At 38.8% G+C, this 24,011-nt stretch overlaps 1 long non-coding RNA gene across 1 annotated transcript; it reads left to right on the top strand.

The window, feature by feature from the left end:
- The first annotated feature begins 12,926 nt into the window (after positions 1–12,926).
- On the top strand, positions 12,927–23,336 carry LOC129277667 (uncharacterized). The gene is made up of 3 exons (XR_010295961.1): positions 12,927–12,996; positions 22,768–22,858; positions 23,163–23,336. It is a non-coding gene; the product is annotated as an uncharacterized LOC129277667 (long non-coding RNA).
- The last annotated feature ends 675 nt before the right edge of the window (positions 23,337–24,011 follow it).

Here is a 24,011-nt window from a genome sequence, read left to right as displayed (position 1 = left end):
AGCTGGCTGGCGAGGCTGACTGGCTGGTTTCCTGCATTCACCTTCCTTAACCTCCCGGCTGACTGACTGGCAGGCTAAATGCATGCCTGCTTGGCTACCTGCATCACTTCCTCCCGTGTCCACCCTGATGGCTGCCTTCTAGCCTGTCTACCCCAACCCCGCATTCGCCTGGCTGGATTTCCCGGCTGCATGCCTGCCTTTATGCATTCGCCTCCCCATCCATTCTGGGTAGCTGTCTAGCCACATATCTGCCTGACTAAATGCTTCCTTCGCTGCCCTCCCCACCCTCTGCCCTCTAAACAGGCAGGCTAACTCGCTGCATGCCAGCCTAGCTGTCTCCATCCCTTCATCTCTGTCATCCCGGTTGACTATATCGACAGCTTCACCTGCCAACCCTCCCAGTACCACATTGAGAATTCCGACTCAACCGTCAAGGGGAACCCTTTCTGGTAGTAATAACATATAGCATTTATGAGACGCCGGTTATCTTGTTTCCTATTCAATGGCTGTAGCTCAGCTGCTAAATGCGCTTGGTGCATTCAAGGAATTAATCCTGCCGGGTACCCATTCACCTCACCTGGGTTAAGTGCAGGAAAATGTGGATAAATTTCTTGCTGAATGAAATTCGAACCCACGCCCTCTCATTGAAAGACGAGATTCGCAACCACTAGACCACGACGCCCCACATTCGTTCCCCATTCAGATTATTTTGTTTCGTTTGTCTTTAGGAGTGTCATAGTTACCCCCGTCGTTTGTCTATGCTTCTTTGAAAAAATCTTTAATTTGATATTCGGAGTATTGGTCAGTCCATTTTTCTCATTGACTCCGAAGTCATATTCATTTCTATTCTACATTTCTTTGTAAAACAAAGTTATTTTTGCTTTAGAAATTGACAATTAGCCTTTATTTCTCGACCGTATCCGTTGCCTTTCCTGGTCTTGCCTACCTTCATGCCTTCACAAATAAAGCGTTAGACAGACTAAGTCACGAATCGTATAATTAAACTTTCCAAACCTAGGTTGTGGCTCGTCCGCTCTCGAAACCTTTCCCCCGATTCCCTTCATTCTTTCCTCCGGACCTTCCTCCCTCTGATCCGGTATTTTCATTAGTGCCATGCTTTTCATAATCCGTATGGGGACGCCGACTGCGCTTTCTAATTATAGGGGTACCCGTCAGATCATACAATGATATCGTTAATCCTCATCACTATATGGTACCTAGCAAACCCCAAGCAAATTGGCTCATACCTGCGAGCCTTTCACCCGAGTATTCATTTCCTGAACGAAATCCGCATATTTCGCAAGATCATGAAGATGGAACTTCGGGGTGAAATTTGCGTCTCTTTTATAATGCATATATGGTCCCACAGACTGACTTAGTTCCTTTCCCTCAGGAACCCTTCCGAGCAGATCACGAGCCATCTGATCAGCTTGCTGGTCATGTGCCGTCTGACCACTTCTTGCAGTTTGCCAGCCGCATTAGGTTCCATCCCTAGGTTTCTTCCGGACCTTCCTCCCTCTTATCCAGTAATTTCAATAGTGCTATGCTTTGCATAACCATTCTGTGAAGACATCGACTAGGTTATCTTATAACAGGGATACCTTTCAGTTTATACAGTGCCATTGTTAATTCCTCATTAATAGGACACCTAGCATACCCCAAACATACTAAGATTGGCTCTAACCTGTGAGCCTTTCGCCCGAGTATTCATTTCCTGAGCAAAATCCGTATATTTCGCAAGATCGAACATCAGGGTGAGATTTGCATCTCTCTAATAATGCAGCTTTGGTCTCCTGACTGACTCGGTTCGTGCCCGTTAGAATCCCGTTCGAACTGATCGTGTGCCTTCTGACCAGTTCTTATTCTTTATTACCTCACGTGGCCTGCGGGTTGCGGGCCATTTGAGGTACCACCTCTATCATATCCTTTCATTCGATGTTAACTGCTTTCGCAGTGGTGCCCTCACGTATGTCCTTCCTTTCCTCTGGACCTTCCTCCCTCTGATCCAGAGGTTCCACATGTGATCTGCTTATCATAACCGTTCTAATGGGACACCGGCTGCATTATTTGATCACAAAGGTACCCGTCAGATCATACAATGATATCGTTAATTCCTGGTCACTATCGGGTACCTAGAAAACCCCACGCAAATTGGCTCCTACCTGCGAGCCGTTCACCCTAGTAATAATTTCTTGAACGAAATCCGCATGTTTGGTTAGATCAGCGTGATATTTGCGTCTCTCTCCTAATGCAACTTTGGTCCCCCAGACTGCCTTAGTTCCTCTCCCTCTGGACCCCTTCCGAGCTGATCATGTGCCATCTAATCAGCCGACCCCTTCCGAGCTGATCATGTGCCATCTAATCAGCCTGCTAGTCATGAATCGTATAAGTAAAAGTTTCCAACCCTAGGTTTTGGCTCGTCCGCTCACGGAACCATTCCCCCGCTTTCGTTCATTCTTTCCTCCGGACTTTCCTCCCTCTGATCCGGTATTTTCAATAGTGCTTTGCTTTTCGCAACCATTCTATTAAGACGCCTGCTACATTATTTGATGACAGGGATACCTTTCAGTTTATACATTGTCATTGTTAATTCCTCATTAATAGGACACCTAGCATACCCCAAACATACTAAGATTGGCTCTAACCTGTGAGCCTTTCGCCCGAGTATTCATTTCCTGAGCAAAATCCGTATATTTCGCAAGATCGAACATCAGGGTGAGATTTGCATCTCTCTAATAATGCAGCTTTGGTCTCCTGACTGACTCGGCTCGTGCCCGTTAGAATCATGTTCGAACTGATCGTATGCCTTCTGACCAGTTCTTATTCTGTATTACCTCACGTGGCCTGCGGGTTGCGGGCCATTTGAGGTACCACCTCTATCATATCCTTTCATTCGAGGTTAACTGCTTTCGCAGTGGTGCCCTCACGTATGTCCTTCCTTTCCTCTGGACCTTCCTCCCTCTGATCCAGAGGTTCCACATGTGATCTGCTTATCATAACCGTTCTAATGGGACGCCGGCTGCATTATTTGATCACCAAGGTACCCGTCAGATCATACAATGTTATCGTTAATTCCTGGTCACTATCGGGTACCTAGCAAACCGCACGCAAATTGGCACCTACCTGCGAGCCGTTCACCCTAGTATTAATTTCTTGAATGAAATCCGCATGTTTGGTTAGATCAGAGTGATATTTGCGTCTCTCTCCTAACGCAACTTTGGTCCCCCAGACTGCCTTAGTTCCTCTCCATCAGGACTCATTCCGAGCTGATCATGTGCCATCTAATCAGCCTGCTAGTCATGAATCGTATAAGTAAAAGTTTCCAACCCTAGGTTCTGGCTCGTCCGCTCACGAAACCGTTCACCCGCTATTAAGACGCCTGCTACATTATTTGATGACAGGGATACCCCGTCAGTTTATACAGTGCTTTAGCTCATTCCTCATCAATAGGACACCTAACATACTCCAAGCATACTAAGATTGGCTCTAACCTGCGAGCCTTTCACTCGAGTCTTCATTTCCTGAACGAAATCCGCATATTTCGCAAGATCGAACTTCAGGGCGAGATTTGCGTTCCTCTCATATTGCAATTTTGTTTCCCCAGACTGACTCGGATCCTCACCTTCAACATCCCCTATGAGCTGATCAAGTGCCATATGGGCCCTTTAACAAATAGACCAGCGAGTAATCATAGGCTTGGTTCTGGATTAATTGTACGCGGCAATGCTAAGCTTTGTCCTACGAGCCCCTGATCAGTTCTCATTCTCTCTTTGCCTCACGCGACCCGCAACTTGCCAACCGCGTCATGTTGCACCCCTATCTTACGGCTCATCCGCCTTTGGAGCGGTGCCCTATTTTCTCCGGATCTTCCTCCCTCTGATGTAGAGGTTCCAAATGGGTTCTGCTTCTCATAACTATTCAAGGGAACGACAGGTGGGTTCACTAATCACAGGGGTTCTCTTTAGTTCATGCAATGCAACGAAATTTCGTCCCTCTCTCTTTCCATGTGTTTCTCTCCACTGCCCCCTTCTTCTCTACCTCCCTCTCCTTCATACAAACCTCCCTACTTTACATGCTACTTGCATGCCTCCCATCCCTATACATATTTGCCTTCTTCCCGCATGCCTGCCCTCCAGCCTGCCGGCCCGCCCGCCTCCCAGCATGCCTGCATGAACCCCTGCTGCCTGATCTGCATTTTTCTTCTCGTGCCCGGGCTAGTGCCTGTCTGCCTTGCCTGCCTACCTCCCCCGCCTGCTTGCCCCCTGCCGGCCTTGCTTGCCAACCTTGCCTGCCCGCCTCTCCAACTTTTATATTCGGTTTTAAAAGCGATCATAAAATTGATTTTATTCAATTCATATCTAAAATCGATGATATTGATTTTCCTTACAATGTTATAATCCTTTATCACCTGTAAGGCTTCATATCCATAACAGTGCATGTAATGAATGTTACGTGACCAGGGTCTCTTTTCATTAAGACTTGTTGTAGTAATAAATGCAGAATGTATGATGTTGTGTCATATTATTTTTTAGTATAATAACATTGCATCAATATTGATAATAATAATAATCCGCATTTATATAGCGCTTAACACATCGGAACGACGTTTCTAAGCGCTTTACATATATATCATTACCCCGGTCATTGGATCCTTGTATGCCCGCATACAATGTATGCATCTTCTCCACTCCCTGGGGAGCATTCCAACAATAGTTCAAAGACTCAATTGCTAGGCATATAGGCTTTCGCATCCTACCGGGTACCCATTTAACACCTGGGTGGAGAGTGGCAAATTGTGGATTGACGCCTTGCCAAAGGACGCTAGGCCATGGTGGGATTCGAACACATGACCCTCTGATTATAAGGCGAGAGTCAGGACCGCTACACCACGGCGCTTCCACTGTTTATTATTTAATTTGTTATTGCTTTATTGTTTACTTTCTTATTGCATTTGAGGGCATTTGAATTCTATGATTTGTTTTTCCTGTTATTATGTTTTGTTTAATACAGAATGTTTTGTTTAATGATAGTCTTTGAATGTCAAGATTGATATCAGTAATGTCGAATTGTACAATACTTTGTCGAATCATGGATCACCTCCACTAGCGTACCTACGGGGGGCAGAGGGGGCAGACTGCCCCCCCCCCCCCCCTCACGAGTCTTGAAGACCTTTTTTTTTTTTTTTTTGCTTGTCAATTTTTTGGCGGACGAATTTGCCCCCCCCCCCCTGTGGAAAATCCTAGGTACGCCACTGATCACCTCCATGGTAGAAGGTATGAGTGGTAAAAGGAATCCACAGAGGCCTATTTTGTTTTGTTTCATTCAATCACTTTAGGGTAAGGCTATACGTACATGTATCAAATGGAGAAGTAATAGTGTCTCATATCTAAAAATATAATTTCAATATTTGCAAATGTTTCAAGCTCCGGGAGAGGGTAAGGTCTTTCCGATCCCAGGCCTTCCTCCGCTTCGTTCCCTTGGCGTTCCTTTATCTGATTTTCATTCATCAATGTCGTTTAATTGAAATTTTCATGTTTATTTATTTCGTGGCAATTTGATATTACATGTCATTCCATTTTGATTTAATTAGTGTCATAATGACATGATCCGATTGCTAAGCAATGTTATTTCTATTTTGTTTGAATTTGTCGCTTGTAATGTATGACCTTTTTATATAAAAGCATTACTTCTCTAGCGTCTTCGAGCCATTTATGTAATTTTTGCTTTTGTTACTATTTAATCTTTCATGTTGTTTCGTTTATCCATTTGATGGTTGAATGAATGAATGACGGAATGAATGACGGAATGAATGAACGAATGAATGAATGTGTGAGTGAATGAGTGAGAGATTGAATGTGTGAGAACAAAGAAGGCCTATTTCCAGTAGTGTATCATAATCTTTTGTTGAAATATGATTCCAAGCAACCAGCGACAACACGTACCACAGTCGGTATGTGGCCTTGACGAAACATAGAAAACGAAAAAAAATATAAACATATTTGACGTGAGAGCCTCCATTTCATTTTATTCGCGGACCGCGGGTCCAACGTAAAGCCCCTTTTACACCTTCAAGGACGCAACACGGATCGTCACGGATCTTAAGTTCGTCTATGATGATGCGGGGTGCCGAATTGGTATTTTCGTACCCGTTGCCGGAGTGAATACAGATTTAACTGGGTATTACGCGGCAATATACGGAAGAGTGTGGTTTCTACATGGAGCACTAGGGATCTGCTTGATAAGTTACCGTGAGCCAACACGGAATATACATATGTTACTGGGTCCTTGCATGGTCCTCTTCGGTCTCTACTGGGATATCTCTAGAACATTGAGAAATTTGCTTAGTTTCTGTTGTGGGTTGATTGGTATGACGATTTATTTACTGTTTCATTTGTTATAATGTATATAAAGTTGCCCTGATTTGTTTTACCCCTTGTTTTGTAATGTACTATGTATGGATATTTTGTTTATGTATTATGTCTTTATTGTCTATTTGTCACGGTGCACTCGTCACAAGCACTGCTTGACTATAATATTGTTCATGTACGCAAACAATGGAAAATTTTCGACCCCGGATGTAGCTGATACGAACAATTAGGACCTCCTATTTCTTTACAAGGAGCCTCCCGGGTGCATTCGGTAGCGACATGGATGTACAGCTCGTCTAAAAAAAACTATACACTTTTGAAATGGCTACCAAACAAAAAATATGTCACTTTTGGGGAAAATACCTATATAAATGGAAAGCCAATAAAGTCAATTTTCAGATGACACCAAAAAGTTGGAAAACTTCATGCTTGAGTGAGCACTACCCACTTAAACAAAGGGTATGGAAATTAGGCTGGGCAGGAATTAGCCTTCCAATATCCTTTAGTTTTTGAGATGCGAATCCCTTGGAACTTGCAAAGTTGAGGGTGTTGTGATAAATCAATGATCAAGCATTATCAACTTAGGTTTTTAGAGCAAATTTCAAAAATAATTAAATTAAAATTTAATACATGCATGAGTGAACGTGAAATACAATTTTTAACTTTTTCACATGGATCTCAGCAATGTGTTCATGGAAGTCAGAATAGGGATGAGTTAGGAATTAGGTGGGAAAAGTAGGTTGATGGTATAAGGGTCAACAGAACACTTAACCCCCCCCTCTCTCTCTCTCTCTCTCTCTCTCTCTCTCTCTCTCCCTCTCTCTACCCCTTTCTCCCCACAAGAGAGACAAGCCTTTGCTAGGGTGAGCAGGAATTAGCCTTCCAGTTTTTTTTTAGAGGTGATTCCTTTGGAACTTGCAAAGTTAAGGGTGTGTTATTCTAAATTACTGATGAATTGAGATCAGCTTTGGTTTCTTAAGCAAATTTAATGAGTTAATAACTTGAAATGTAATGCATGAGTTAACAGGAATCGTAATTTTAGTGTAGCATTATTATGTGGATCTTAGCAAGTGTGCTTGTGAGAGTCAGAGTAATGTGATGGTACCGGTTACATGCAAGGGGGTGAGATAGGGTAAGACTGGGTTAAAGGGCATCCTCCTTTCTCGTACGAATTACAAATCATGTACTCACCCCCCGCCCTCCACCCCCCCCCCCCCCTTTCTTTCTCCTGGATGGTATTCAAAACTTAAATGCCAAGTGACTGATGGTTGATGGATCTTTCTTTTCCGTTGAATTAAGAACTTGACTAATTATGGTGATTTATGAAATAATTTATTGAAAAAGCTTAATGTTTCATCGATAATTTATTGAAAAAGGTGAATGTTTGATCGATCACATTGATTGGGTTGATTTACTGACAGATTGTTGATTGAAATTATTGATAGGTAAAAGTTGATGACCGAATTTTCAGAATTTATTATCAAATTGACAGTCCGCTCTGGACTAAATGCGAACATGTAATAGCAATCAGTCTCAATCCTAACAGGAGGGGGAGGGACGGACCTGTATAGGAGGGAGGCTGAACGTTATGTTGACTCTTTTCCCATAAGCTTACTTCACCCACTGAAGTCCTATCTTACCCCTATTCTCCTGACTCCAATGAACACACTGCTGAGATCCACATTGTAAAGTTAAAATGCTGCACTAAAGATTGCAATTCACGCTAACTCATGCATGAACTTACAATTTGATAATTCATGAAATTTGCTCTAACAATTCAAATTTATAATGAATGGCCATTAATTTATCACAACACCCTCAAGTTTGCAAGTTCCAATGGACTCCTCGCCTGTCAAAAACTGAGAAAAAAAAATCGGAAGGCTAATTCCTACCCACCCCAATTTTCATACCCTTTGTTTCAGTGGGTAGTGCTCACTCAAGCATGAATAGTTTTCCAACTTTTTGGTGTCATCTGAAAGTTGACTTTATTGGCTTTCCATATATATGGGTATGTTCTTCCAAAGTGACATATTTTTTGTTTGGTAGCATTTTCAAAAGTGTATAGTTTTTTTTAGACGCACTGTATAAGGCGGCTACAAGAGTAAACGTGGGTGATTATCCGTCCGTATACTCCGTAATGAAAAATTGATCATGTTCTTTTTTTCTCTCGGATATGCCGGTAGGGCCTACATCAAGGATGGCGCGGGATGAGTAGCCGGTGGATGCACACTAATTCCTGATACACGGATGACCCCGGATTGACAATCCGGATGGATCAGCGTTGCATCTGTGAAGGTGTAAAAGGGGCTTTAACGTACATTTAGTCACTACAAGACCCAAAAGCACATACAACTAGACTTGGTACAAATACCCGCGGTAGGCTGTGATCAAATCACTTTAAATTAAAGGTCAAGTCCACCCCAGAAAAATGTTCATTTGAATGAATAGAGAAAATCAAACTATATAACGCTGAAAATTTCATCAAAATCGAATGCAAAATAAGAAAGTTATGGCATTTCAAAGTTTCTCTTATTTTTCACAAAACATGCACAACTCAGTGTCATGCAAATGGATCCGTCAATGATGTCCATCACTCACTATTTCTTTTGTTTGTTATTGTTTGAATTATACATTATTTCATTTTTTACAGATTTGACGATAAGAACCAAGTTGACTGAACCATATAGTATTAAACAATGCTAATTCCATATTTTCAAGAGGAATTGAACGTTGTTTCACTTGACAATGAGGAGAAAATTAGAATATTTCATATAATAAAATACAAAGGAAAAAGTGAGTGGATGACGTCAGCAGTCTCCTCGTTTGCATACCGACCAGGATATGCATATAACTGTTTTGTGAAATTCAAGTGAAACTTTAAAATGTCATAACTTTGTTATTTTACATCAGATTTTGATGAAATTTTTAGTTTAATGCTGGTTGGATTTTTCTCTATTTGTTCAGGTAGACTATTTGTTGGGGTGGACTTGTCCTTTAAAGAGGCCTTTAACAAAACTTCAAAACGGTGTAAAATGACAAACATTACACGACGCTCTGCAATCCAGGCGATCGCGGGTACCGCTATGAACGTGAAAATACAGACAGAAAAGTAACAGTTCTTCAGTCACCAAAGACTCTGGGAGCTGGGAGTCATCCCAGACCCCAGCTGGATCCTGCATCTGTAACCCCCCCCCCCCCCCCCCAAAAAAAAAAAAAAAAAAAAAAAAAAACAGATAGGAAAAAATACCTGTATAACGGGGTGGGGGTAGCGGGGGTGTATGGACATACACGCATTAAGCTTTACACTGAAGTAATGTGTCGTGCAAATCCTCCGAACGTGCTATATTGTTCAAGGAGACACCTGTTTTTGCTCAATTTCCCGGCATACCGCTCTTTTGTCTTTCTTTCTTCCTTCCATTCTTTCTTTCTATTTCTTTGTTTATCTAATATCTCTTTCTTCTTCCTGACCTTCTGCCTCTTTTCTCTTCACTGTCCTTATCTTCTCTATCTTTCTCGATCCTCTCCACCTTCCAATATTCCAACCTCTCCAATTCCCCCCCCCCCCCCCCTCTGTCTCTCCTCTATCTCTCATGCACTTGCTCTTTATGGTGCGCCGATACAGCAACGTTTTTTAATCTATGAGTGCAATTTCAACAAAATCAAAACTTTTCAGCTATGCACTTCACGAAAAAAGAATTGAACAACATCCAACATTTCACTGTCGCTTCCTTTTGTTCTTCTGTTAAACATCGTGTATTGATTTGTATGAAATATTTACACAACGTTCTTTCTTAATTCCAAAGCGTGTATAGCCCATTCATTAACGGCGATTTCATGTAATGGGGGCATGGTGGTTTCTCCTGATATCCTATTCTTACATGTAGTGCGGCAAAATTTCCCTTCTGAGAATATTATTGCCCGATTTATGATAGAACCCTGTTGAAAAAAGGGATCTTTTTTCATGTGGGGATCGGTAGAGTTGTCATGATTTATTATTTTATTTCTTTATTTAGTTATTTCAAATAATAAATATGCAGACTGAGCAGATGGAATCGACATCCTGAAAATTGTTTCGATGATAATTATGCTTTATCTTTTTTTATTTTCCTATCCAATCGAGTTCAATAGTAATTTGATAAAGCTCAATTTCCTTTCAGTTACAAAAACGCTGTGCACAAACACACTTCTCCATTCGACCCCTTTCTCTCTTCCCTTTCGTTTTCCCTTTTTACACTTTTTTTCCTTAGACTCTCATTTCCTTCAACTCAAAATAATAATCTTTGTTCACACCCTCATTCCGATCATGCTTAATTGAAAGCTGTAATCCGCAATCAACAATTGACAATGACTGAGCCATTCCCGACCGGCTCAGTACACGACAAAAGAACCAATGCACTCTAGCGTAAACATGAATATCTAACGATACGTTGGGCATTCAAGCTCTACGTATGTAACACATACTGTAGTGTGTATACTCCATACACTCTTTTGATTTTTATTGCCTTAGATTGTGTTTCTTGTTACGAATGTAAACTAACTAATTACTATACATATACCCTATCATTGTACCTATAATCTACTAAATTGTAATAAACAATACATGTATGGCAATTTCACTAAATAAGAACTTAAACCTGAAAGAAGATGTCCCTTACTTAGAGCTGGGGTGAGCAGAGCCATTAAAAGATAGAGTTCTACCCACCCGGTTTCAAATGACGCATAGTGCTTTGTTAGGCAAGTCCAATTTAAAATATGGCCCCGTGGCTGAACGTGAAAGCCCGCCAGCTACGATTCAGCAACCCTAAGATCCTCTTACGCTTACGCTTGCTCAATTAATATGCTATAAAAAAAAAATTAAAAAATACCAAAACCATTGCCATTTTAATATTGCACAAGAGGCAATGTGACAAAAATCTGTATCGTCTCAATAACATTCACATTGTAGATATTAAATTTGTCATGTTTTTTTGTCAATTCTGGAAGTACTCCTTTTTCATAATGTAATGAAAGCATATCTTTTTCTACCCCCCCCCCACTTAGGTGATAATTCACCACTGCTTCAAGTGTGTTCTGATTAGGTTACCACTGTAATCAACTCAAGCCCTCTCACCTCCATGGAATATAAAACAAGAGTTGCACTTGTATGGTCCTGTTGCTCTCTTAATACTTACTTGGTAACCTAGGTTTTTGAGAATTGAGAAATATTGTGTTTTCTTATCACAATTTTGTTTGTTTGATAATGAAATTATCGCATATTATTTCGATTGGTTGGCATCAGATTATTTTGTAGACATGTTATTTAGCGTTGATAGTAGTTGTCAGGCGCGGATCCAGGGGGGGGGGGGGGCTAAGAGGGTGCCAGCCCCACGTAGGATTTTTTTTTAAGTAGAAAAAAAGACAGACGAATTGACCTTAAATATAGGTTGTTGTTTTTTGGGCACACTGACAACCTTTTATACCCCTTTTTAAAGATTATGGATCCTAAGTAGCACCCCGTAGAATTTCAACTCTGGATCCGCGCATGGTTGTTATAAAAAATGCCAGGTAATGTTTTCGTAAAATATATATTTCTCTCGAGATTTATTTCTGTTCGTTCTGAATGAATACTGCTTTTTCCTATAATGATACCATAATCATTATTCTTTTGTTATCTACGAAATATTTTTTTAATCTCAATTTCCAGCAGAAATCATTGGCATCTCCACTGCCCTGGGATGATTTTGTTTGACTGGGGGTGCTGATATGTAACTTTGAAAAGCCAAAAAAAGGGGGTTTCACTACAAAATTGAGTTCACATTGGTCCTGAGAAGTTTCAAAAGCAAAAAGGGGGTTTCACTTCAAAAGGAAGGCCACTTTGATTACATTTTCACATCTTTCAGAATACCAGGGGTGTTGCCCAGGGCCATAGGCATTTCTTTTCAATTCATTATTATTTCTTTTTGGAAATGGGTAAATTTGCACGTTTTTTCAGCACATTGACCTCATCATCTGAGAGCTCCCGATTACACTGGCTAACTGAAATAATTATACTTCTCTAAACAATCAAAATTATCTTAATGATATTTTAAATTGAAGTTAGTACTTTAATTGAATTTCCTAGTTCATATTGAGCTTGATATATTTTACTTAGATATGTATTTCTTTTCTATCAAAAGTAATGTATTTTTCCTCGCACGGTACGGTCTCTTCTATATAATTAGGTAACTATAGGAACTCGGCAGGACAGCCTTTTGCTGGTAAACGCCAAGCTGGTATAAACAGAAAAACCAATTACCTAGAACTAGTCTGCAAGAACAGACTCATAGTTAATTGTCACTTTAACCATAACAGGTCTAGAGTAAAGACTGGATGCCTAAGACTCTGTCTGTGTCAAAATATGGGTTAAAGTAGAGCCAGCCACAGTACATAGTAAATCTAGTGTCACTACTTCAGACTCTACATTATGCACTTTAAGCGAAAAACATGGGTCTGTGCCTGTAGACTAGGATAGAACGGTGATGGCTAAGCCGGCCGGCCGGCCGGCCGGTGCGGCCGGCTGCTCGCGCAATGCACTGCATGCACGATTTATGTTCAGCGACAGCTCCGTACGATTACGATTACCCACTATTGAAACCTTTCTGTTGTTGTGGTAAGTATGCAGTTCATGGATTCTGTTTTAATTTATACTTCTGAGTACGGTACAGTTCTCTTTGAAGGTAGTTCTATAGTCGTTCTTGTATAATGAGGTCGCAATAGCAAGTCTAAAAATTCGACTTTTGTTATGTCCTAGATCTAGATTTAGTCCCACGTACTGTTTTTGGTGTAAGTGACATTGTTTATCTTCTTGTCTTTCCGTTGATGCCCACAATTAAAGTGTTGATTATTATGCGGCTGTTGCATGTTGCCCCGGCCTCGAGGAACTCGTTTCCATTTTACACCCTGGCGAAGGCAATCCCGGGGGGGGGGGCACTCAGTATATAATGCATAGGCCTAACAGTAGAGGCGCACAGCCAATATTATTGGAGACTGTCTCCAATGTGGGAGATTATCTCCAATAATATCAGACTCAGAGACTTTTGTAAAGAATTTGGGTATCCAATTTCAGAGACAGTCTCCAGTTTTGGAGACCAATTTCCTTTGTTTACATTTGCTGCAAAAGGATTACCTTGGCGGCAAATAAAAATGTGATAAGGAGATTCCTCATGAAAAATTACCCCTTTTCACCGTCTACTTTTGTTTTGATAAGGATTTTTGTTGTCAATCACACACAAAACAAATGGGCTTCTGACCTCAGTGAGACAAAATTTTGGGTTGAAAAAATCATGCTTTTGTTGGTGTTGTTTCTTTTGTCCTTTTGCAAAGCAAGTCTCCAATGTGGGAGATTGTCTCCCCTATTGGAGAGAGTCTCCCATATTGGCCGTGCGCCTCTACTGCCTAATGGGTATTACCTCAGGCGATGTTCGTGCAGGCTCCACTCACCCATGGGCTCATAATATCATCTCGCGTGCGAAGGAATATCATTCATAATAACGCGACACACATGACACATCCATATACTACTGGGCTTTCGCCCACATAAAACATCACACATAATTAGGGATTTCACATTCTGCTATGACACTTACCCAATCATTTAGATCCTTCCGTGACTTCTCCTTGAAGTTTCTTCTAAAAAATATGTATATTTTCTTGATCTTTAGTGAAGATTTTTTACGGAGATAAAATTTGGTCAGCGCCGATATCAATTTTCGTCTAATGAGGGCGCGCGATTTATATTCATATCAAAGACACGACAAGGGAAAGACTAGGCACCTACACTATTTTACACGCAAATTGACGCAGGTCATTACGCAAAGTCTGTGAAGTGTCCAATCTTTTCATTGTAAAGACTTTGGTATACCGTATTATTGATGTTCGTTAAAGCCTGTACTGCTGGTTTCGTTCCAGGCACGTATATTTTTTTCAATTTTTCTTTATTAGTCATCGTTTTAAATTAATTGCAGAAAAGTGTTATCATCGCCAATAATAATCTTGAATGATGTTTTTGACATGTTTGAAGGTATTTCATTTATTGGTGCCCATAATTAGTAGATTAATCATAAGAATTGCGCATTCAAAGAATTTAGACACAGTTATAAAATTACCGAGGAGCTGAATCAAGGTTGTGAAATTTATTAGCGCCACCAACGGGCCTTGTATTTCCGTAGAAGAGACAAGCGAAGTTACTTTCCAGGCCGAGGTAAGCGAAATTTGCTCTTTTTGACCGATTATTATATTCAAATTACATTTTTAATTTTTTAATGTATTGCTACTTACCGGAAAGAGCCCCGGTGAGTAGCGAGAAGGAGTTTTGGCAAATATTACTTCAGCAATGAAGCGATGTTTGCCGACTACTTCGAAATCAAGGGTCAAACACGGTTCGGTGTACGAGGTTAGTATATATATATACTAACCTCGTACTAGTGTGAGTGGGCTCCACTCTACTTCACTACCGCTACACTACGCTCCACCTACCCGAACATCGGGACAGTGAACTAGATCGGATATTCCGAGTCATAAAAGGTGGGATGGCAATCATGGTTATCGTAAAAATTAAAGAAAAAAAATATAAAAAGGGATATGAATGACTTAATATCTTACTTTACACCCGTATTTCACTCCGTGTCCATCCTCCGGTCATCCTCAAAATTGGTGATTTTGGGCCAGTATCTTTTTCCTTACACGTATTATTCACGGCCGATTTCAAAACATCGCATGCGATCGGTCGCTGATCTTATTCAACTTTATTTCCTCTTTGTAATCATTCCTCAAAAGCATGTATTCATTTGTTATTTTAGTTTTTGTCAAATAACAAGTAAAGAATTGGTCTTAGCTAAGACCCTAAGATGGATCATATTAGCCTTAATTAAGGCCCAACGATGAACCACTGGCCTTAACTGAAATCCGACAATGGATCACATTGGCCTAATTAACATTATTAGGTTAATTTACTGTATGTAACACCAAGGATATCCCTTTTAAAAGTTATTAAAGTTAATCCCCGGGTTAAATCCTAACCCACATTTCATTCATTCTTTCATATTTACAATACATTAACTATCTTCTCTTTTTACTTGACCAAAAACAAAGTTCCTTTGAAAAAAAAGCAATGTACAAAATAGAAATTCTATCATTCTTTTCATAACTTTCTGACCATTTAACTCATTGGAATATCATTAGTTCTTCACAAGTTCACTTTTTGTTGTTCTGTCTTTGGTCAATGTTATTTATGTTTGCATTCAATATATAGGGGAGAGTGGGGTAGATAAGGCCACTTGTTTAGTTTTTATCTAACTACTCAAGAATGCCATTGTAAAGGGATTCATGTGTATTTGAGACAGTTCCTTTTATAGCAAAGATCATGAGCAAAGACAATGTATCATAGCCCAAAGCACATGGCCACAAGTAGCACAAATGCAACATTACCTATGAATTGATTGCCATTTTGAAAGCAGCATCTCCACTTTTTAGAGGAGAGTACTGTACCTACCCAATTATGTGCATTTACTTAAAGGTCAAGTCCACCCCAAAAAAGTGATTTGAATAAATAGAGAAAAATCCAACTATCAAAATGCTACAAATTTCATCAACATAGGATGTACAATAAGAAAGTTATGACATTTTAAAGTTCAATAGCTTATTTTACACAAAACAGTTATGTTATATCGATGATGTCCATTACTCACTATTTCTTTTGCTTTTTTATTGTTTGAATTATACAATATTTTATTTTTTACAGATTTGACAATTAAGGATCAACATGACTAAACCATATAGTATTAAAACAATGCTAATTCCACATGTTCAGGGAGGAATTGAGCTTTGTTTCACTTGACAATGCAATGAGGAAAAAATTAGAATATTTCATATGTCATATAATGAAATACAAAAGAAATAGTGAGTAGATGACGTCATCAGTCTCCTCATTTGCATACCGACCAGGATGTGCAGTGTTTCATGAAATTAAGCGAACCTTGTGAAATGCCATAACTTTCTTATTTTACATCTGATTTTGATGAAATTTTCAGTGTTATGCTTGTTGGATTTTTCTCAAATCAACTGATGGTTGGGGTGGACTTGTCCTTTAAATTAAAATCCTCATTTACTTGTGAAATGCACTATTTAGCATTTCAGTTCTATAGTAAATTTCACCAACTTCCCCCTTCATTTCTGACTGGGTCCCTATGAACTCAAAATGCGTGATGGGGCAAATAAGGCCCCCCTGATAAAAATGTAATATTCAGTATAAGGTTTAGGGCTGTTATCGTTAAGAAAATTCTCTGTCGATATCACACTAAAAATATCTTACCGACATTGATATCATTCGACAAAAGAACTTAATCAATACGCATTTTTTATCCATTTTAGCGATGTCACATACTTGTGTTGGTAAAAATTTGTATCTGCCACTGGCACTGTACCAAGAACACTTTAAAATCCGCATTCATCGGATGTAAATGATTACATAACATCTTTTAACAAACATATTTAGCATAAATACATCCTAACCTTTCATGTTATTTGCATTATTTTAGGGTTGGATGAAGTTTTATCGATAATTTGGGGGCTTTTTTAGCATCGTTCTGAGTAGCCAATGTCTTTCGCCTATCCGCCATTTTTATATCATGCTGTAGATCTTTGAACGTAGAGGACAGCAACACACGGCCGTGTGCTGTCTTCTACACTTACACTCGTTGGTACTTCGCTAAAATTGATTATACTGAAGTGGGGGTGATATCATGTTTTGTGGCGAGTAGGTACTATGGTGTTTTGTTGAGATTTAGGAGTAATTTCTATTGCTGTTCTGTGCAGTTTGAGGAAAAATATGTTTTCCATGATTTTCCGTTTGAAAAGCCACTTTCAAAAGGCTGTTTCCGTGAATTCTGTGAAATTGCGGAAGATCACTGTATCCCTACATAATAGCGTGTATTATCGACAACAAGAGAAACGTTATCGATATCGCTACATGTAAGTGGCAGAAGACTCATGATAAAGATTTTATCGATAACAGCCCTAATATGGTTACATTTATTATTGTGTGTATCTTTGCTAGAATACCTTATTTAGGTAAATTGATATTCCTTCAGACCAATTTATGTAAAACTAAATGAACCAAAGCACGTTTTTATTGATTTTTGTGGTTTTCTTTCTATTCTCAGAACAACCATCTTTTCTACATCGCACTTATAGCATGTATACATAAAACATCACAATGCGTACTTACAAACTTGATAAACAGAACTATTTGAAATATACTGCAGAGGCAATGAAAATGCAGTTTATTAAAGCAGTCAGAGAACGCAGGATGGGATAGAAAAATGTGATGCTTGTGGCAAAATTGATGACACAACTAATTCTGATCAATACTTTGTAACATTGTCCTAAATGGTACTGCATGGCAGTGAAATGCAGTGGGGTTGACCCATCCTCAGTTGTAGACATCTCCACATTTGAATTTATATGTGTCCACTGCCAAGAAAATATGTAGAGACACAATATTGTGGCAGCAGACAACCAATAGGAGAGTGATTTGTATAGATATGTAGGATTGATCAATTAATACTTAATTGGAGGGGCCTATTGTTCCATAACTGAATATTAATACTGTATCTGTAACTAGTAACTGTTTGGTCATTATATAAAACCAACCATACTATTCTAACTCTGAATATGGCAACAAAAAAAACATTGTTCAAGGGCCTTATTTGCCCCACTTCGGTGGGGCAAATAAGGCCATCCGACAATATTATATAATGCTCATTATTATGCAAATTAGACTGATTAGTTTTAGTATTTCTAATGGATAATGTAGGTCTTGTGTAGATGTAGTATTGGACACCAACCCATGTATCCACTGCTTTTTATTACAAAAATTTGAACAGAAATATGAAAAAGGTGGCCTTATTTACCCCCACTGTCTCTTATATGCAAGCTGCAAACTGCCCTAATCATATATCGATATGAATGTTAATTTGCTTCTTTCATGGCTGTCACTGTGTCAGTCAGTGTGTTGTTTTTTGTTTACTTTAAGTAGGGGTCTACTGGACGTAAACTCACTCTCATTTGGTATAATGATGCAAGTTTTGTATAGAATGTAAAATCTATAGGTAAAACGGAGCTCGGCACTGCACTGTACATGTATGTCATATTGGAGCTGGTTAGAAGTTAGAGATTCAAAAAGTACAAATAGAGTCTAGCTAGGGTTAAGTAAATAAATTCTAGATTTATTGTTGATTGATGAGCGTTTTGTCAAAATTCATAATCCCCAAGGGCTTAAGACTCAGTCTATAGTAGATCTAGATGGATTTTACTTAGTTAGACCTAGATCTATTCATGATTCAATTTCAAAATCAAATGAAAACCTGACTCAATAAGGCTAAATACAAAGTGACATTTATTTCAACAATAAAATTTAGAGTCTAGACTCTCGCCTAAAGTAGATCTAGATTATAGATCTAATTTATTAAACTTGGTAATGGCAGCTGGGCAATAAAAATCATTTGAGTCAACATAATCAAAACTGCTTGTAATGTCCACACCTCATCTATCTGCATATGCTACAGTAGGTAAGCCGAGCCATTAAAGTAAAGGCTATAGATCTAGAGCTAGAGTTCTACATAGATTCAACAAGATAGCAGTGGCCAAGACAGTCAGTGGCGGTGCACGTGCATACACTTCCAATTTTATCTCTAAAATGGCGTACATCATAAAAAAATATAAAACCTGTGTCATTTTACCGAAGAAAATGAGATGGGTTCAGTAACAAGCATCAGGATAGCCGGCGAAAACATGAAATATCTGCACAAATGATGAATGAATCAATCATACCTGAAATTTATGATTATTGATTTGATATTTTAAGATGCATATTTATTCAATAGATGTGACACTGAAATAGAATTGTGGTACTTTAATGGAATATCATAGAATATGTAAACCATAATGAATAATAGAAATCTATACAATTGTACACACATGAGCACACCTGCTGTTATTCATTATAAAAATTCAATGGATGAAGTTTGTCTTGCATTAAGATAAATACTCTAAATTTAAAGATAAAATCATTAGACCTCTGTCCATGGTTTATTCCCCCTTTTTTTATACTAATTATGCATGTTGTCAAATATAGTCTGAAGTCAAATCTATTCAAAACATATTTAGTTTTGTTTTGGAAGAGTTCAAAGCCAGACAAACCCACTGCATATTTATATTCACATGTCTTTTAAATCCTTAGCCATTCCAATATATGTATGGGTTTTTGGCTTTCCATATACAGTGCATCCAAAAAAAACTATACACTTTTGAAATGGCTGCCAAATAAAAAATATATTACTTTGGGAGAAAGACTTATATGTATGGAAAGCCAATAAAGTCAACTTTCAAATAACACCCAAAAGTTGGAAAACTATTCATGCTCGAGCGAGCACTGCCCACTGAAACAAAGGGTTTGGAAATTAGGCTGGGCCGGAATTAGCCTTCCAATTTCTTTCAGGTTTTTTTTTTTTTTTGGGGGGGGGGGAACTTGCAAAGTTGAGGGTTTTGTGATGAATTAATGATCAATTGTGATTAGTTTATTGTTTGAGAAGATTTCATGCGTTATTAAATGCATGAGTGTTCATCAGGGGTGTGAGAGTTCAGATTTTTATCAGATTTCAGATTGATTTTTTTTTTCATTTTCAGCTTAATTTCAGCTTATTTTTGGCCTTCCTCTGTACAAAAAGTATGGGAGCTCTTTCTATTTTAGACTTTTTCAACACTCTTCAGCTTTTTTCAGATCTTTTTATTTGTGACCTCTCACACCCCTGGTTCATAAACTGCAATTTTGTGCAGCATTTTTACTTTATCATGTGGATCTCAGCAATGTGTTCATGAGAGTCAGGAGAATAGGGGGTAAGGAAGGACTTAAAGGAGAATGAAACCCTTGAAACCAGCTGAATCCATATCAAAGAGAAAAATCAAAGGAACACATTGTTGAAAGTTTGAGGAAGATTGAATGAATAATAAGAAAGTAATGAGCATTTGAATATTGAGATCACTAGTGCCATGTAGATCCTCCTATCGGCAATGCGACCAAGATCTGTGATATCACACACGTACAACTCCCTCATTACTTTAGTACTTATTTCACTTATATTCTCACTTTTATAGAGTCTATCACAAGGTGAGGTGTTCTCTTTATGAGATGACAAGTACAGATGTTACACAACATTATATCATTGATGAATCGTTTGTCATATGATTAGAATGAGCAAAAAGAAATGTTTTGGGGTATATTTTCAGTGTCCAAATGGGAGAGTTGTACGTGTGTGACATCACAGATCTTGGTCGCATTGCCAATGGGAGGATCTTCATAGCATTAGTGATCTCGACATTCAAATGCTCATAACTCTTTTATTGCTAGTCCTATTTTACTCAAACTTTTGTTGATCTTATTTTTTGATTTTTCTGCTTTCACAAAAGCTTACTTGCTCCAAGAGTTTCATTCTCCTTTAAGTAGGTGAAGTACGTTGATGGGATAAAGGTCAACAGAACATTTGGCAACCCCTCCCTTCATCTCTACCCCCCCCCCCCCCTTCTCTCCTCCTGAGAGACTAAGCTCGGCCAGGCTGGGCAGGAATTAGCCTAAGTACAGTTTTTTATTTCATCTCTACCACCCCCCCCCCTTCTCTCCTCCTGAGAGACTAAGCTCGGCCAGGAATTAGCCTATGTACAGTTTTTTATTGGGTTAGTCCTTTGGAACTTGCAATGCTAACGGTGTTATGCTACATTAATGAATGAGATAAGTTTTGGTTTCTTAGGCACATTTCATGAATTACTAAATTGAAATTTATTGCATGAGTGAACAGGAATTGTAATTTTAGTGTAGCATATTCATCTTGTGGACCTCAGAGGTGTGTTTGTGAGTCAGAGTAATGTGATGGTACCTGTTACAACCAAGAGGGGGAGATATGTAAGACTTGGTCAAAAGGGCAGTATTCTTCTTTTTGTCCTTTTACAAATTAAAAGTCATATGTACCCCCCCCCCCCTCCACCTCTATTTCCCAGGCTCCCTCTCTCCCCATCCCTCTCTCTCTCTCTCTCACTTCCTGGATTGTAGCCTATTCAAAACTTAACTGCCAAGTGACCGGTGGCTGATGGTAATTTCTTTTTCATTGAATGATTACCAAGAAATTGACTAAATGATGATTTATGAAATAATTTATTGAAAAAACATGAATGTTTGATTGATCACATTGCACATTGAATGAGTTGATTTATTGATAAATTGTTGATTAAATGATTGATAGGAAAAAGTTGATGCCCCAATTCAGAATTCATCATTAAATCAACATTCTGCTCTGGACTTCACGTGTACATGACAATAGCAATCAGTCTCTCAACAGGAGGGGAGGGCGGGAGAGAGGGAGGGGGAGGGGGCTAAATGTTCTTTTGACCCTTATTCCATCAACCTTTTTCTCCCACTTAAGTCCTATCTCACCCCCTATTTCCCGACTCTCATGAACACATTGCTGAGATACACATGATAAAATTCAAATGCTGCCAAAAAAGTAAAATTTGTGTTCACTCATGCATTAAAGTCCAATTTACTAATTTATGAAATTTGCTTAAACAACCAAATCTGGTCACATTTGGTCATTAATTTATCACAATGCCCTTAACTTTGCAAGTTCCAAAGGATTTGGCTCTCTAAAACTGACATATCTTTTCCCCAAAGTGACATATCTTTATTTGGCAGCCATTTCAAAAGTGTATATTTTTTAGATGCACTGTAGTACCGATCTGCGAATGTTTAAAGAAATGACCTCTTTGGAACAAATTCTCATGATGGGCATTTTCACGGTAACTGACATTACACGGCACAATTTTACACACTTTTCATTGTGTGTATGATTATCTCTAAAACAAAAAATGATGGGAGTTTGCTTAAATGGCGCGACGCTGAAGCACGTCTGAGAAGATAAAATTGTCTTCCCGCAGGATCCTGCACCACTTTTGTGATACGCGTAAGCTGCATAGCGCGCAATCAGCATCAAGGAGGATTGCCCCGGAACCCTGCGGCGCGACGCTGATGATAATTTGAACGGATATCCTAAAGCAATAGCTCATAGACCTAACTGGCAACTTCCATCTTGATTCAGGCTGATAAAAAAAAAATTCTTTCAAATCATGAAAAGGACCCCCCAAATCATGAATAAGTTTGTTATGAATGATTCAATAACTTATTGGATTATCCATTGGTATAAAATGATTTGATATTGCTCAAATTATCAGACTTTGTCATGGAATTGTTTATTAACCAACAGCCCCCCCCCCCCACAAAAAAAATGACAGTACAATAATGAAAATTTCATGTTTTTTCTCCCTGTTCAATTCTTAGGAAACTTGTTAAGAATCAGAGGGTAAGATGTCTCAGTACACCCGAAAAGACCCTCCATGGAGTCATGTTAGTGCTGCAAGTGCTGGGCTAAGTAAGTTCTTTTTAAGACTTCTAATACTTGTAGTTGGCCACCTTATCTTTAAATAGGAATCCAAAATATATGTTATGTATTTGATGTGCTAAAGAAATTTCCAATATTACTGGTAACATTCTCATTTCTGTATGGATATTATTATTGTCTAGCTTCAATTTCTTTATGATATTAAGATGTTTCTTAGAGTTAATTTTGATATTATTAGCATCTTCTTTGGAATTGATGTGCATGTACCAAAGCATAGTCTTGATAGTGAGGATACCCTTGCAAATGGCGGTTATTTTTACTTTGTTGATATCAGATCAGATACAGCAGAACCAATCATTATTTGGTGCCCAGGCTGGTGTAGTAGGTACCCCTACTACTGTCTATGGTCAATCTATGGTGAGCAGTGATGGGTTAGCAGGAGCTACAACATCATACTCTACTCCACAGCAAACCATGCAACAAAGACAAAATATTGCCATACAACAGGTAAAAGTCATTTAATTGTTCAGACATACAAGGTCCCAAGGAATTAAGTGAACACTTAACATTAACAACATTTTTAAAGTTGAAGATGAACTATGCTGGATATCAAAAAGTATCTGGCAATCATCAAGTGTAAAAAACTGAAAAAGAAAAGTATCTTGGTATTCCAATCGGTATTACTCATAATAATAATAATAATGTCATATTCTACCCAGTGTAGCAACTTCATTTCCAAAAGCTCTTCTCCCAGCGGGCCCTGCTTATGAATGAAACCTTTGGAACAAGATAGCTCGTGTGAAAACAGAAAAATCAAAGAAACAGATAAACGAAAATTTGAAGAAGAAAAAAGCAGACAAATAATGAGAATGTTATGAGCATTTGAATATTGCAATCACTAATGCTATGGAGATCCTCCCATTGGCAATGCGACAAAGATGTGTGGTGTCACTTGTGAACAACTCTCCCCATTACTTAAGTATATATTTCAATTAAACTGCCTCTTTATCTATCAGTAGATCATGTGTTTTTTCTCTAGGAGAGCATGTAATACAGATTTTTAATGAATACATCATGGATGAAGAGTTTGGATCACCATAAGAAAAAGCAAAAAGATACACTTTGGGTGTATTTTGTAGTTCATCAAAGGGAAAATTGTTCACATGTGACATCACACATCCTT

Source organism: Lytechinus pictus, chromosome 15, assembly GCF_037042905.1.
Source record: "Lytechinus pictus isolate F3 Inbred chromosome 15, Lp3.0, whole genome shotgun sequence".
Lineage (NCBI taxonomy): Eukaryota > Metazoa > Echinodermata > Echinoidea > Temnopleuroida > Toxopneustidae > Lytechinus > Lytechinus pictus.
The sequence above is the reverse complement of the archived record's forward strand: the minus strand, read 5'-3'. Positions and strand labels throughout refer to the sequence as shown.